Source organism: Notamacropus eugenii, chromosome 5, assembly GCF_028372415.1.
Source record: "Notamacropus eugenii isolate mMacEug1 chromosome 5, mMacEug1.pri_v2, whole genome shotgun sequence".
NCBI classification, from domain to species: Eukaryota; Metazoa; Chordata; class Mammalia; order Diprotodontia; family Macropodidae; genus Notamacropus; species Notamacropus eugenii.
In genome coordinates, this window is record NC_092876.1 from 215354206 (window position 1) to 215370199 (window position 15994).

At 38.3% G+C, this 15994-nt stretch overlaps 1 protein-coding gene across 6 annotated transcripts in view; it reads left to right on the forward strand.

The window, feature by feature from the left end:
* The window catches only part of GPD2 (glycerol-3-phosphate dehydrogenase 2), a 174468-nt gene that overhangs the window by 119781 nt on the left and 38693 nt on the right, over positions 1 to 15994 (forward strand). The window lies entirely within an intron of this gene.

The following is a 15994-nucleotide window of genomic DNA, read 5'->3' on the forward strand; positions in this document are numbered from 1 at the left end:
CCAGTCTTGCAAAAACTCTCCTATATTCTAACAAGGCTTGAATATTACCCTCCCAGCTGACTGCACTAGTGGTAATAAAGTAAAATACTGAATCATGTTTAAATCATTTTATTAATGCCCATTGTGATTCTTTTATGTGTATCATTGCTTTATGTTTGGGAATAAATGACCTGTCCTGTACCCGATGTATATTATATATCAAGTACCACTTTTGGGGGGAGAGGGGAAAACTAGGTGCAGTGTATTGAGTGACTGGCAGGAATCAGGAAGACATCTTTTTTAGTTCAAATCTGGCTTCAGACAGTTACTAACTGTGTGACCCTGGGCAAGTCACTTACCCCTGTTTGTTTCAGTTTCCTCATTTTAAAAATGAGCTGGAGAGGGAAATGGCAAATCACTCCAGTATTTCTGCCAAGAAAACCCCAAATGGGATCATGAAGAGTTGGACATAACTGAAAAACAACAACCACTTTTCTCTTTGGGGAAATCTTAGACTAAGGACCAAATAAATAATTTTCCTTGGAGTAGTTGAGATGGGGGCAAAGAGCCAAAAAAGGTGAAAATGGAGATCCTGCTTCCCTAGGGGGCCAAGTTTCCCCAGAGCTTAACCTGAGCAAACTGCAATGGTTAGGAAAAGGATAGAGAGTTTTACAGGTTGCCAGGCTATGGGGTCACCTGAGAATCACCTTTTGCAAGGAATTTTTATTTAAGGTTTTTTTGGTGTGTTATGGATCCCATCAGTAGTTGGGTGAAGCCTATGGACCCCTTCTCAGAATAATGCTTTTATATACAAAAAAAATTTTGATTCAGCTCCAAAGTTTCATTCCCTCTACTGGATGCTGCGACGTATTTCTGCTAAAAGCTGCCCTTGCTGGTAGGGTAGAACTGACTAGGCTGACTAACATTACTTTTTAAAGAATGCTTGTATCTTTTGATGTTAAATTATTTCATTTTCAGACGTATTTCTCTTGTCACCCTTAGCCACTGAGCCATCCCTTGCAAATGAAATAAAAAAATAGTTAAGAAAAATTAACCAACATGTTAACCGAGTCTAGCAATATATGCACCTACTGTTCCCCATGTTTGCAAAGAAAGGAGAGTACTATGTTTTTCATCTTTTTTGATGACTAAACATAGTCATTATAATTACTTAGCATTTAGTTTCATTTTTATTCTTCTTACATTATTATAGTCTTTGTTGTTTTTCTATTGTTTTTCAGGTTCTGCTGACTTCACTTTGTATCATTATTTGTGAATTTTCTCATGTTTCTCTGAGTTCTTCATACTTATCGTTTCTTTTGGAACAGCAACAATTCATTATAGTCATGTAACATTATTTTTTTAGTCACTTCCAAATTGATGGACACCTACTTTGTTTCCAGTTGTCTGTTTGAAGTTCTGTTCTTATTTCCTTCTTGTGTCTCTCATTTTTGAAAAAGGGTTAAAGAAGACTGAAGTTATCATATTCTGCTGGGGATGGAAGCTCAATTCCATGTGGACAGTCTCAGGCGGGTAAAGGTGGGAACTTCTAAATCTTAGAGTTCTCACGAGGCCCCCCAGGAAACGGCTGGGAATCGAGGTGAACCGAGCTATCTCGTTCCTCTTCCCGTGAGAAACGTGATGGGAGAGAGCTCTCCCCGCCCTCGAGATTGTCCTGGATCTGGGCACACCTATTGTTATCTAACAGGCACAGTATTCAGGTGCAAACTATGTGGCTGGAGAGCTTAATTAGGATCAGGAAAGCCTGAAAGCGCTCTTAGCTCGGGAGGGGCCCTGACCGACAGAAGGCCTCTCCTCCCTTTCCCTCTCTTCGCTCTTCCCTCCTCCTCTCTCCCCACTTACACTTCTACTTCCAATCGCTCCCTCCTAAGGAAGAGTTCCCCCTGCACTTGTAACCAGGACCCTGAATAAAAGCTTAACCCTTGTTCGACTCTGGGAGGTCTCTTCTCTCATACGACTATCCGGTTTGGCCAGCCGAAGACCTGCGAGAGGTAAGGTAAGAAGACTCGGGTAGCCCTCAGGCCTCTAGGCCTGGCAATATTCCACATAGAATATATAATTTGCTTTCTGTCAGCAATCGGACATTTATTAAACTTCAACCATTTGCCAGGCATCCCGCTGGACCCTAGTTATACAAAGATAAAAATGAAACAATCCCTGTTTTCACAATTCTAGTAATTCTAGTAATATTATAGGTTTGAATTTGCAAAGCAAGTAAGTATTCAGGAGGTGCTTTTTCCTTTCCCCCCAAATCTTACTTTCACTTAGCTTACTGGTTAAGTAGAAAAGATCTAAAGGGTGTCTATGCTCTCTTTAGTAACCATGAATTATTTTTTTTTGCTAATAGAATAACTTGTCATTTGTGTTCTTGTGAAATACAGAGCTAATTTTCAGAGACCCCTATTTAATAACCAAACACCTACTAGCGTACATTATTTGCTATGTTTGGATAAATACAAAGTTAGACATTTGGCATAGAATCTGATTTGTTTGGTTTTTTTGTGCTAGTGAAAATGTTATAAACTTTACTAAAATTATGATAGCTGAGGAGATAGAGTTGCCCCAGTTGGGTTCCATGCCCTTGAATAAAAGGATAGTGGTGATATTACTGATAAAGAGAAATCTGGGCCGTCTGCATGTAGATCTAGTGAGGTTTACCTTTTAACTGATACACTGTAGTTCTTTTCCAAAGAAATATGGATAACAAGATGTTAGGCAAGTTGGATTGATTTGATAACAAATTGATAAGATGTGAACCTTTCTTGTGATGGGGGAGGGGGAAAAACCTGCTAAGATACAGATCTAGCTTCTCAAAAGGCAGCTTCCAGTTATAATTCCCCAGCTGACCCACAGAGAATGGTTCCTGTATTTATCATGTAGCTCACACTCAGAAGCGCCCTTGGGGCAAGTTAAACCATTCCTGTGGTTTTGTAAAAAGTTGTGTGCACGTGCTCGCACACAAATGAGAGAAGGATGTTTGAAATTATGGCTCTGTGAAACAGAACAGGTTTAGTTACACCAGGTATCGTTGGCAGTAGATTATTCCACAGTAATAGTTTGGTGTGGAGGGTTCTCCGACTGCTCTTTAGAAATTATATGACATACAATCGTAGAATGTTAGAGCAGAGACAGGCCTTAAAAATTACCTAGTGCTACCCCGGTATTTGGCAGATGGGGGAACTAAGACTCCAAAGAGTTCTGTGGCTTGCTCAAGGTGGATTAGCAGCTGAGGGGAGGGCTCTCAGTGCAGTTGTCTTTCTACATTAGCCTTGGCTAGTGGTTATTTGCACACTTATCCAACACACACAATCACCAGATAATTTCCTTCTAAAAATATTTTTGCACTTTGAATCCTAATAAGGGAGAGGAGGGCTAGTATAAAAACAAAGACTAGGTATCAAGTTGATGTGGTCACTTCACTAATAGTTAACCTAATAAAGCTTCAGTTCTTGTTAAGTCTAAGAGTTTTCCAAGGTGCTGCTTTTCTTTTTGCATGATTATAATGGAAACATCCACCTGCTTACCTTGTTATTTGCTAGAATTTTCAGTAATTGTTTTTGGAGGGGAGAAGACAAGGTAATTGGGGTTGAATGACTTGCCCAAAGTCACGCAGTTATTAATTATCAAGTGCTTAAGGCTGGATTTGAACTCAGGTCCTCTTGACTAAGGCCCTTGCTCTATTCACTGTGCCACCCAGCTGCTCTCACTTGTCACTAATTTTAAAACCACATTGCCCATGTGGTAACTATGATTCATACAGGGAATAAATCTGAAGATCACGAGAAAGGCTTATAGGTATTACTTTTACAAAATAGCACATATTCAGGTACATATATATATGTATAATATGTGTATATGTGCATATATATAAAACCTTAGCTGCAAATATTTTGGTTATAGTTATTTATAATTTACACTCCAAGTGGCACTATAATACTTCAGGATAAAGTTATTGTTATTTTCCCATTACCTTTAAATGTGCGGGGGGATAGTGAAAATTTTTCAGGGCACACTGTAAACCTGACGGGGGCTGGTATATGAGTGTGCTGGGGAAGTAGGGACCATTGTTTTTAGTCTTTGCCTATGGTCCTTACTTATGCTTGCCTTCCCCCTGATGCACCTGTGACTTGTGGTATATGTGAAGGGAAGCAGCACATCAAGACTGCAGACATCTTGGAGAATTCTTATATTGGATGTTCCCTGTGACTAACATTAAGATCACGTCAAAAGACAGGGCTATCCCCATTACCACATTCAGTATTGAATGGTGTTTATCCTCAAAGGCAGACATTTCTGAATAACTTATCTGTTAGCTCATGGAAATTTGTGAAAAATAAGACAGCACTTAGGCAGTGTATTTAACATATAACTAAGCAACGTTACACTTGGTATTCAGGCTACAATCGCGCGCACTTAGTCAAAGGGCCTCTGTGTTACTGTCAGAGTGCTGTGTCTTGGCTCCTGACTTCTCAACCTCATTTCAGTTAATTTCTTCATAGTAACCCCTTTCTAAGTACAAAAAATGTCTTTGGCTTCTCCAAAACAGTGTTAGAGTGAGAACTGATTGTCTTTTATCTGATGTGGGGTAGGGATCTTTACATTGAAGAAGTACATGGTAGATAGAACTTCAGAAATATTTAATGAATAAAGAAATGTATTTTATCATTTGTTGTTTAATTGTGATTTAAATTTCAGTTAAGAGTATAGCTGATGTTTCCTTTTAGAGACTCAAAAATAGAACAATTAGAAAAGTTTTTCCTTGGTTTGGTTAAAAAGTTTTTCAAGAAGGGAAAGCCTTGAGTGTATAGAAAAACTTATGTACCCAATTATGTCATGTTGGGGCACTTCATAATGTTTTATGTAGGGCAAAAGAGCAGAAATCCATGCTGATTGCTAATTATTCAGATTGTAAATAGCTCAATAGAAAACTTCATTTAAACAAAAGGAACATCTAAGGAACAAAAGGCCTATGGTAATGAAAGGGACTTTGTAAAGAGGGAGGCTGCGCTGAATTATTGATGCGGGTCACATCTTTTGCTTGTGTTTTAATTGTACCTTTGTATTTAATAATAAAAAATGATTACATGCTCCATTCTTACAGGTTCATCTTATTGAAAACCACAGTATGGGTATGTAAAGGGGAATTATCCTAATTCATTAGAAAATCTTGAGAAAACAGTGCTTTTTTTTCTCCTGTGAAGAATAATTTGTAACAGAAACTACAGATTTCTGTAAATGTTCATCAAATCAGAAAGATTTCCAGACTATATAAAGTTGGTTCTTGTTAAACATTTCCATAAAATGTGGCTGAATAGTTTATGTTGTTCAGCATTTATAAATGACTTAGGAAACTGTCTTCTCTCCCTCCTTTTTACCCTCTTCCCCTCATTCTCATTTAGGAATTGAGCTAATAACTGTCACAATAGGGCTTTTCAGGGCTTTTTCTCCTTTTTCTTAAGCATTTGCTAATCTGAATCCTCTTTAGATGTAATTTTAAGAACAACGCTAGCTTCAGTAGAATTACATGAGATGTCTTGGATGTTCAGTGTGAGTTATATATAAACCTCTTAATATATGGGGACCTATAAGTAACTTTTAGGTATGATTCCTTTTTCCCCCTCCACCCTTGCCCAGATCATTTCTCCTTTCTTACTTAGGACGATAAGGCCCACCTCTGTTCTGAGCCCTTTCTCCCATCTTGAAGGCTGCTATGATTTTTTACCCCCAGCTCCCCTCCTCTCATTCCCGAGAACCTCCTACTCTTTATCCTGACAAATTTGTAACCTCCTAATGGTACTTCAGGACTGGGAGAAGAGTCCCTGTTCTCAATAACTTGATGGGAGGAAGGGTAAGGTGGAAGAATACAACCAAAAGAGATTATTTAGTCCAAAAATAAGGAAAATCCTTGCTTCCTTCCATTACTAGGTTAGGAAAAAACAGTATTCCACATTGGAGCTTTGAATATATTTTCTCATAGAAATATTGCTACACATGCTAGGTAGGTTCCATAGTACTACTGAAAGAAATTCTCTGTTCTGTATTTTAGGTATATATCTGTCAGAAACTGTTGGGGTTTTTTTTAAAGTGATTATTCTAATCTAAGAGTATCTACTTAGAAAGAAAAATATTGCCTACCAACATCTCTAACATAAGCCATTTTGAAGGCACAATTTACAGGATTCTTGAACAAAGAGTATTTGAGTCAAGATTGAGCAGGGGTCCGGAGTTTAGGTAACATTTCAGATAAGAATTTGCTTCTTTGGAAAGAATAATAGTCACTTCAATTTTGGGCACAAGCTTAGAGAATCATTTCCTAAAGCCACTCAACCCCTTTACCAGCGAATTCAAGGGTACTACTTTCTAGCTGGCCAAAGGGGAACAGAAGAGATACTAACATTTAACTCAAGTAATCAAAGACTTCTTGCTTCTTTTGGGTGGTTGGTGCTGTGATCCCTTCAGGGCATTGGGAAAGAGGTTACAATTCTTTGTGTATTACTCCAGGATCTCTTGTCTCCCCTTTCCCCCATTCCCTACATTACACCAAGAGGAGTCCCAGGCTGCCCTAGTCTGATTTGGACAGTGGAGAACAGGACATTTTAAAAAAGTTCATAGTTAAAGAAAGAGTGATAAAAGTCTGTCATCTGGGTTAATCTAAAGGCTTCACTTAGGATAATTTAAAACATGAGTTCTTATTGTGCTTATGGTACAATGAATCACATTCTCCTAACCCAGGCACTATTCACATCATTGTTGTTTTTCCCCTTAAGAAAATACATTCCAACTTCCAGATGTCTAATTTACAGATGGTTTAGGTGGGACTTACCTGCATTATTCTCTTAGTGTCCAGAAATTAACACATTTACTTAAAAAATACTCTATTGCTAATAAGGGAATTACATAAGATATAAAAATAAGATGTGGGAGATAAGCTTATAGCTCTTGTTAAACTCATGTTAATTTCTCATAGGAAGAAGAGGGTCCTTTCATGTTCATTATTTTCCTCCTTCCCTATCATTTTTGTTGCTATTTATTCATTCAGTTATGTTTGACTCTTCATAATCCCATGGAGTGGATGTTCATGGGGTTTTCTTAGCAAAGATACTGGAGTAGTTTACCATTTCTTTCTTCAATATTTATCATTTTAGACATTCAAATTAGAAAACAAGAAAACCAGAGAGAAGGGGAACATTCCTCCCCCCAAGTAATAGATTGTTAGGCAGATATTAAAAAGCTAAGAAACCATAGAATTTTAGAGCTAGCAGGGATCTTGCATTTGAATGATCTTTTGCAATTGAAATCAACTCCTTTATAACAAGGACTCCCAAGGTGAAAATTATTTAAAGTAACAAAACATTTTTAGTGGCATCACTAGTACTAGAACTCAGAACTCCACATGACAGGTCCAGTCCTTTTTAAAACTAGACTAAGAATTACCAGGTTTTTGTTTCTTGTACCTGGATAGTTGATACCACTGGGTTGTAGGGGTGTTCAGGGAAGACTAGTACCTCTGGTGTGAGGGTTGCCCATCCACCTTTGGTGTCCACCTGGCATTCGCCTCTTGCCTGTGACTCCAAGAAGCTGTAGCAAGCATATTGACCATACCTTGGTAAACTGTTTCGACAGATGGATTAAACCAGGTTGAGGGTAACTGAAGAGCCTCAAAGCTGTCAGTGAATTGGGAAGGGGGTGTCTCCCCCAAGCATGCGGAGCTTCTCCAGTAGAATGGATGGATGAGAACAATTTGTTCCAGTGGCCATGAAGGTGTCAGAAGTAGATGCTGTGGAGTGCTTAGAGCTTGGTTAGACATCAAAGATGCAAGGTTATTCAATGCATCCCAGGCTATCACTGGTCATCTTGACTTTTGTACTGCCTCGGGACTCCAGTCATTCTGGAAGAGAGAGTGAGGCTGATGAGTTCAAGCAACTCTTCTTCATTTAAATCCAATTTATATGAGAGTTAAAAGACATCAGTCATACTATTTTACCATTTTTACCTACCTCAAAGTCTTGTGATGACAGGCAAGTGATAAAGGAGCAGGTGTGGAGACACTTGGAGCTGTAATCACAACCCTGCACGCAGGTGGCCAAGACCAGAGGATCATCTTCTTAATTGGACTGAAGCAGCAGTAGAATTCCACAGCCTCCCCATTCCCATACATGTTTGGGCAGTCTTTTTTTAAGGACCACACTGCTCACCCCCTGAAGCGAGGAAGGGGCTAGAAAAGGTGCCCTGAAAATCAGCTACTTCACCAAACCTAACCCTGGTCTGCTTACCATGGCAGGTAGGGATCCTTGCCTGTGGTTGAAACACACACAAAAAAAGCACAAAACCTTTTGTGAAGATGATTCCACTCAGCACTGATATGTGAAATGTGCACATGCTTATGGGCGGTAAGAAATCCAATAGACCTGAAAGATGAACAGGTGTTGAGAGAACTCAGCAGATTTTGCATCCAAATATCAGCCCTGAGGGAAAGAAAACTAGCAAATGAAGGCCAGTTTATTGAAGTCAAAGTTGGGCACACCTTTTTCTGGAATGGGCATAGGGATGGACAATGCCATGAAGCTAGCATAGGTTTTGCAATCAAAACTAATCTAGTCAACAAGCTTGTATGCCTCCCCAAAAGAGTGAAAGACAGGCTTGTGACAATGTCATTGCCACTTGCAGGAAAGTACCATGCCATTACCATCAATGTGTTTGTTCCCACCATAATGAATTCTGAATTCTGATGAGGTCAAAGAAAAATTTTATGAAGACCTGGAGACCCTTTATCATTATCATCAATGTGTTGAAAGAGGACAAGTTTGTAATTCTTGGTGACTTTAACACCAGAGTAGGCACAGACTATCAGACATGGCAGGGAGTCATCGGGGAGAAGTGAGTCAGAAACTGCAACAGCAATGGTCACTTACTCCTAAAGACTTGTGCTGACGACTCATGACCTTCTTCCTCATCACTACTTAACCTAAACATGGTAAACTTTGTGGATGTACCCATGTAGTAAACATTGGCATTTCACAGACAATAAAGAGACAGATGGGGTGTGAGTGAAGGCAATATTTGATTCAGTTCTAGACCTATCATAGACTTATCCTCTCCAAGCTAAGTGTTCACATTTAACAAAAGTGGTAACCCCAAGGTAAGACAACTACCAGAAGACTTAGAGTGCTTATCCGTGTGTTAACAATTTCTTACTGACTTGGCAGGATAGCTGAGCCAACACAAGGTTGACAACAATGGAGCAGAAAAGGAGTGGGCAGCTTTCAGAGATTTGGTATACAGTCCCACATTTATTCATGTTGACCAGAACATTTGCAAATGTAAGGACTAATTTTATGAAAATGATGGTGAAATTCAGAAGTTACAAGTGAAAAAAACAAGTCTAAGGGTTTACCAGCAAGATAGTTCATCAGTCTCTAAGAAAGCAGTGTTTAACTCCATCAAAAGTAAAGTGCAAGAGAAATTTATAGAGAGGGGTAGGATTCTTTGCTCAGTAAGAAGGAAGATAAAATTCAGTTTTACTCTGATAGTAATAATCCAAAGTGCTTTTATGATGCCCTGAAGGTTATTTATGGACCAAAGACCTATGGTGTATTTCAACTACTCAGTGCTGATGGATCCATATTGATTAGTGATAAGGATATGATCCTGGAGAGATGAGCTGAACGCTTCCATAACTTTCTCAACAGCCATCAACAACCAATGCTGAAGTCACTGACCATATACCTCAGGTTGAAGTCATCTCCTCTCTCTCTGCCATTAGGCTCCTCTTATCTGGCAAAGAACCTGGTCCTGATAGCAGAAATTTATGAAGCAGGGAGTCCACTGCTCACATGAAAGCTAATTGAATACTTCCGTGTTATATGGCAAGAGAAGGTTATCCCCCAGGAGTTCAAGGATGTTTGCAATGCCCATGTCTTTAAAGGAAAGGGAAGTAGGTTGTGATAATCACGGGGGGGGGGGGGGGGGGGCGAGGGGGGAGGAGTCTCTCTCTTCACCATTGCTGGCAAGATTTTTGCCACAGTCCTCCTTAATAGGCTGATCCTTTACCTGCAACAGAGTATGGATTGATTCTCTAATGTTTTTGCTAATTGTGGCCTGACAGTTAACATCAAGAAAGCAGAGGCTCCCTACCAGCCACACCATCCATACGTGATTAAAGCAAATGAAGAAATTTTGAATGCAATGGATAAGTTAGCTTACCTTGCCAGTATACTTTCCAGAGACATACGCTTAGACGATGACATTGATGAATACACTGTCAGCTGACTCAGTGTTTGGGAAACTGAAAAAATGTGTGGGAGAGAAGTCTCATGTTGCCGACCAAATTGAAGGTCTACGGAGCAATTGTGCTGACCTCAATGCTGTATGCTTGTGAGGCCGGGGCAGTCTACCAGTGCCATGCTAGAAAATTGAATTTAAATTGTCTTAGGAAGATTCCAAAGATCACCTCTTTCACTTTATGATCTCATCAGTTCCACTGGGTTCAGTGATCATTTCTATGCAGGTGATTCTCAGATTGATTTATCTAGACCAAATCTTTTTTCTGTTTTCAAGCCCATAATATTGACTACCTGCTGTACATTTTGAATAGATATATCATAACAAATATAGCTATGTCAAATCTAATAGTTATCTTTTCCCCAAATTCATCACCTTTAATAAACTTCTCTGTCGCTGACCAGGGCACTTCCATTCCACTAGTTACTGAAGTTTGCAAACTCAGCATCCTCCTCAATTTCTCTGTCTTCCCATGTATCCAGTCACTTGCCGTATTTTATAATTTCTTTATCTACTTCTCGCAATGTACATCACTTTCTCTCCACTTACACAGTTATCACCCTAGCTCATAACTCTTGCAGTAGCTTTCGAAATGGTCTCACTTTCTCAAGTGTCTCTCTGCTGTAATCTCATGTTATGTACAGAAACCAAAAGTGATTTTCCCAAAGTATATGTTGATCTAGATCATCTCCCCCCTCAATATACTCAAGTGGTTCCCTACCAACTACAGGATGAAATCTAAAATTATTTGTTTGCAGTTTAGAGCTCTTCCCAACCTGGCTACTTCCTACCTTTCCGGTCTTTTTATATTCTTCTCCCATCCATGCAGCCAGAAACCGATACACCCCTGCTTATGTGTGATTCCTTGTACAAAGCACTACATCTCCCACGTGTGTTCCCTTACACAAGTTATCCCTATGCTTGGAATAATTTCTGTCCTCACCTAACTCCTAATTTCCTAGCTTCTAAGACTCAACCCAAATCCCTCCCTCTTCAGGAGGATTTTATTGCCATTCAGTAGCAACTATGAGGTGACCTTATGTCTTCTCTGTATTTTATATATGCTGTCTCAATAAGTCAATAGACATTTAATGAGCACCAACTGTGTGCCAGGCACTGTGCTTAAGCTTTGTAAATAGAATGCAAACTCCTTGAAGGTAAGAATTGTTCTTTTCTTTGTGCTTTACTCTGTATACATTGTGGGCACTAAATAAATCCTAGCTGAACATGTGTTCTCATGGTGTTTCCTATGGCAATATCTTCTGCTGAAGAGTGGAAACAGAGATATAGCTTTGATTAAGAGATTTTTCCCAAGGATGATTATTTCTGCAGCTCCCCCTAGGTACGTGGTTTACTATAGACCTGGGCACTCGACTGTAAATGGACATTTTAAAATGGGCACTTTAAAACTTCAATTGTCGATGAAATTTCCATAGGAAATTACAGAAAGTTCCCTCTCAGTTGTATTAAGTGATGTCTCCTTGAGGTCACAGGTTACCTCCCCCCTTTATTTAGAGTTCTGCATATGGAATCTTCTCTCTCCTCTGTCTCTGCTGTATTTAACTCATTTGAGAGAACAGGGAAACAATACCTTGAAATATAACTTTTTATCAGAAAAAAAATTATTGTGATTTCCATTTTAATTGCTAGAAAAACACTGAGATTTTTATGTTTAGAACACTTTTATTGAAATTAGCCTCTTCTACATGAAACTTTATCTTTCCTTTCAGTCCCACAACATATTCGTGCGCACACACATACACATATTAAACTTCTGTTTTAAACAATGGGGAAAGATTAAACCCATTGGAAGCAATTGTAGACCCTTCTTGTCTCAATCTCTTCCTCCCCCATGAATTTCAAACACGTGTGCACATATGTCAGATTGCAAGGGAAGATGACCAGCCTTATAGTAGAAAAGCAGACTTGCAAAGTTGTTGTGCTTTTTTGATGCAGATGTCAACATGAAGCTATTTTTTCATTAATGAAATAATAGTGCTGCTTTTCTTTGCTTTAAGGAAACTATTATTTGAAAACCTAAACTTAGTTGTCTTATGGTAATGCATTTACTAGCAAAATGGATGCATTCAGTTGCCCATTTTATTTTCAGAAGTTTTGTTCCTAGAAGTAGGAATAATATGAGAGGCGCATACAGTATGGCACTTTGTGTTACAGTGTGTCGTAAAAAGGGAGATTGTTGTATAAAAATGTCCTTAAATAGGAAAAATCTAATGTTAAATAGGTTGGAAAATAATAAGAATAACTAGGATTTATTTAGAACTTAAAGGTTTTCAAACCATTTTATATACTTTATTTCTTCTGATCTTCAAAACACCTCAGTGAGATAGATACTATAATTATTCCCATTTTATAGATGAGAAAATGAGGCTGAGAAGGATTAAGTGACTTGCCCATGGTCACGCTATTAGTGTCTGAGGAAGGATTTGATGTATTAGGTATTGTTTGATGTGTTTCTATATCAAACTCTATGCATATTCAGTCCTCTTTTGTCCATTGCAGATAAACATGAGATTTATCTGAAACATGGTACCTCCACCTCATCCTCTGCTTTTTTATAGTCTTCTCACATATCCCCAGTTTTTAGAAATACTATGTACCGTACCCTTCTCCCACATCATTAACATATTCCTTTTATTATCCTTTCTCTTTCCCTTCATAATACCCTCAGATATCAGAATTAATCTTTTCCCAGGTCGTTTGTTTTTCTTATTTATCTCCTTCAGTCTCCCTTAAAGATAGTGAGGTCCCAAAGGGACATTTGCTACTTATTAGATTGTTAACACTATGTGATTATACACTCCCCTCCAAATACTAAAGTAATTTGCCTTTTTAAAATTTTTTTTGAATCTTGTATTTCAAAGTTTCTACTCAACTGTGGTCTTTTCATTTTAGTTTTAATCAGAAAGTCTTCAAATTCCTCTTTTATTCAAGGTTCATTTTGTTCTCTGTGGGTATTATACTCACAAAGTAAACTCTTCTTGGTTGTAAGACTTGCCTTTTATAGCAGCAGCTGCCAAATCACGTGCAATTCTGAATATGGTTCCTTGGTACCTGAACTCTCTTTCCTTCTGGACACTTGGAGTATTTTTTCTTTGAAATGGAAGCTCTTGAATTTGACTATGATATTCCTGGGACTTTGGAGGGATTTCTTTGAGAAAGAGATTAGGGAATTCTTCCTATTTTTACCTTGACCTTTGATTCCAAGAATAATCATAAATCTAAAGTGTCTATCCTTTTAAAATATATATATAGTTTTTAGTGAGGCCAAAGATTCATAAATCATCTATCCATGGCCTGGTTTTCAGTTTAGCTATTTTTATTATTATGTTTTATAGTTTCTTCTTTTTAAATACTTTGATTTTGTTCTAATAATTCTTTCTGTTTTCATGGAGTTAATTGATTTCCCTTTGGACTATTCTAATTTTCAGAGAATCTGTTACACGGGTAGGTTTTTTTTTTGTTTTGTTTTGTTTTTTGTTTTTTTTTAGTATTTTCTGTTCTATGCTATTTGGTTTTTTTCCAATTTTTTCCTCTAAGGATTTTAAAAAATATCTTGCTTTATTTCTTCTAGATATTCCTGTATTCCTTTTGCCTCATTTGAGTCTCTGCTTCTAGTTGTTAGGAGTGATTCCCTCCTAATTTGGGTTTGGGTGCATCTGGGTCTGCAATAATTTCTTTATAGTGATTAGTATTTTATTTATTTATCACTCTAGCTTTTAGTTCTTCAACTAAAGGCCAGGATCTGCCCCCAGGGCTTTTACTTTAAAAGTGGGAGGGTGGTCATCTTTGATTTCTTGTATTGACCTCTACCTCTCTTTGTTAAGGCCTCTTGGATCTTGGAGGTTCAAAGTCCTGGGTCTTCAGGGCCCTCAGTAGAGTTTTAGAATAGAGCACTAAAGACCTTGAATCCTCTGGATCCTGGATGATCTTGGTCTGAGCACTGTAGGGCACTACCTGTACTGACAGACTGCTTTCCTGTTGCCTGTGGACATCTCCCCAACTTTTGGTATGGCCCTAGGGTAGAAGAAGTCAGTTATGGTCGTTTCTGGATTTCTTGATCACTATTTGGTCTGAGAGGAATTTCGTGTTTTTGATGGAATAGGTATGTGGAAGCTGGGCTTTCTGTCACCATGTAGGTAACTATGTTGGCTTAAAGTTCAAGGAATCTAAATTTGTTTCTTAAGCTATAGCATGACCCTGGTGAATAATTGATAATACTTTAAAACAGCAATAATAGTAACAGTTTTTACATAAAGTTGAAAAAATGCTTTACATAATTATATCATTTCATCCTTACAGCAACCCTTCTACCTCCCTCACAATAGGTCCTGTTATTATCCCTATTTTACAGATGAGAAAACTGAAGCTGGGGGGGAGGGTCTTGTTCAGAGCTACATAGTTATTAAGTGTCTGAGGCTGGATTTGGACCCAGTGCTTCCTGATTCCAAGTCTGTTATTTTATTGACTGGATCACCTAGCAGCTTCACTTTTTATTTTTAATTATTCTTATTTTTTTACATTCACTTTTAAATTTACATTTATTTTTTAATTTTGAGCTCCAAATTCACCCCTTCCCGTCAGTCTCTCCCCCACTTACACATGGGAAGTCATGCAAAAAAAAAAATCCCTATTAGCTCTGTTTTGTGCCACACCTTATTCCCTGGCCCCAATGGTGAGAAAAATAAAGAAAGTGGTAAAAAATGTTTCAGTTTGCACTTAGAGTTCATCAGTTCTCTCTCTGGAATTGTTGTAGATCATTGTACTTATCGGAGTAGCTTGTTACTGTTACTATGCACAGTGATCTAGTTCTATTCCACTTTGTATCAGTTCACATGAGTCTTCTCAAGTTTTTCTGAAACCATCCCCTCCCTCATTTTTTACAGCACAATAATCATACATCAAGATCGTATACCACAGCTTGTTCAGCCATTCCTCAGTTATTGGGCATCCCCTCAGTTTCCAGTTCTTTGCCACCACAGAGTTGCTATAAATATTTTTGTACAGATAGGTAGAGTCTCACATTTTAAAGAAAATTTTCTTTTATGTACTCTTATGATTAAGGGGTTTTTTTTGTCTCTTCTCCCCACTCTCCACCTCTTTGCTAAAGTTATTTCTCCCTGAAGTCTGTCACTTTCCTGGATATAGTTTCAGTCCAATTCAATAACTTTTTATATTGTGTGTAGAATATTTAAGATATTTTTTGCATCTAGTATAATGTTTCACTTTGGGGGTGGAACGGGGTAGGAAGGCTGTTTCTACCTGATTGTATCAGTTCAGTCCTGTTAGAAGAAGGTGTTTGTAGGGAGGGGGCAGCAGCATCCTCAGCCATTGATTCTATCTTTATAACTTTGCCCTTTTAGAGAGAACAGATTACTTGTGTGGTGGTTCTGCATTGCACAGGCAGAATCACAAGGAAGAAACTTTACATAAACCATTTATACTAAATGTTTGGTATTCTGGTAACATAAATCAACAACAATATCCATTACCAATTCTTCCCTTTATCAGTATTATCTTGATAGAACTCATCCCAACATGTGGGAATTTGAACCCTGCTTCAATACATCCAGTACCAGGTAATTAATTATTCAGGGCACACTGAATCTGGCCCCTGCAATGGAGAGTAATTCTTCCTGGTCAGCGTTAACTTGAGTGGTGATAATAAATAGAAAAAGTCTCCAGTGATGTCAGT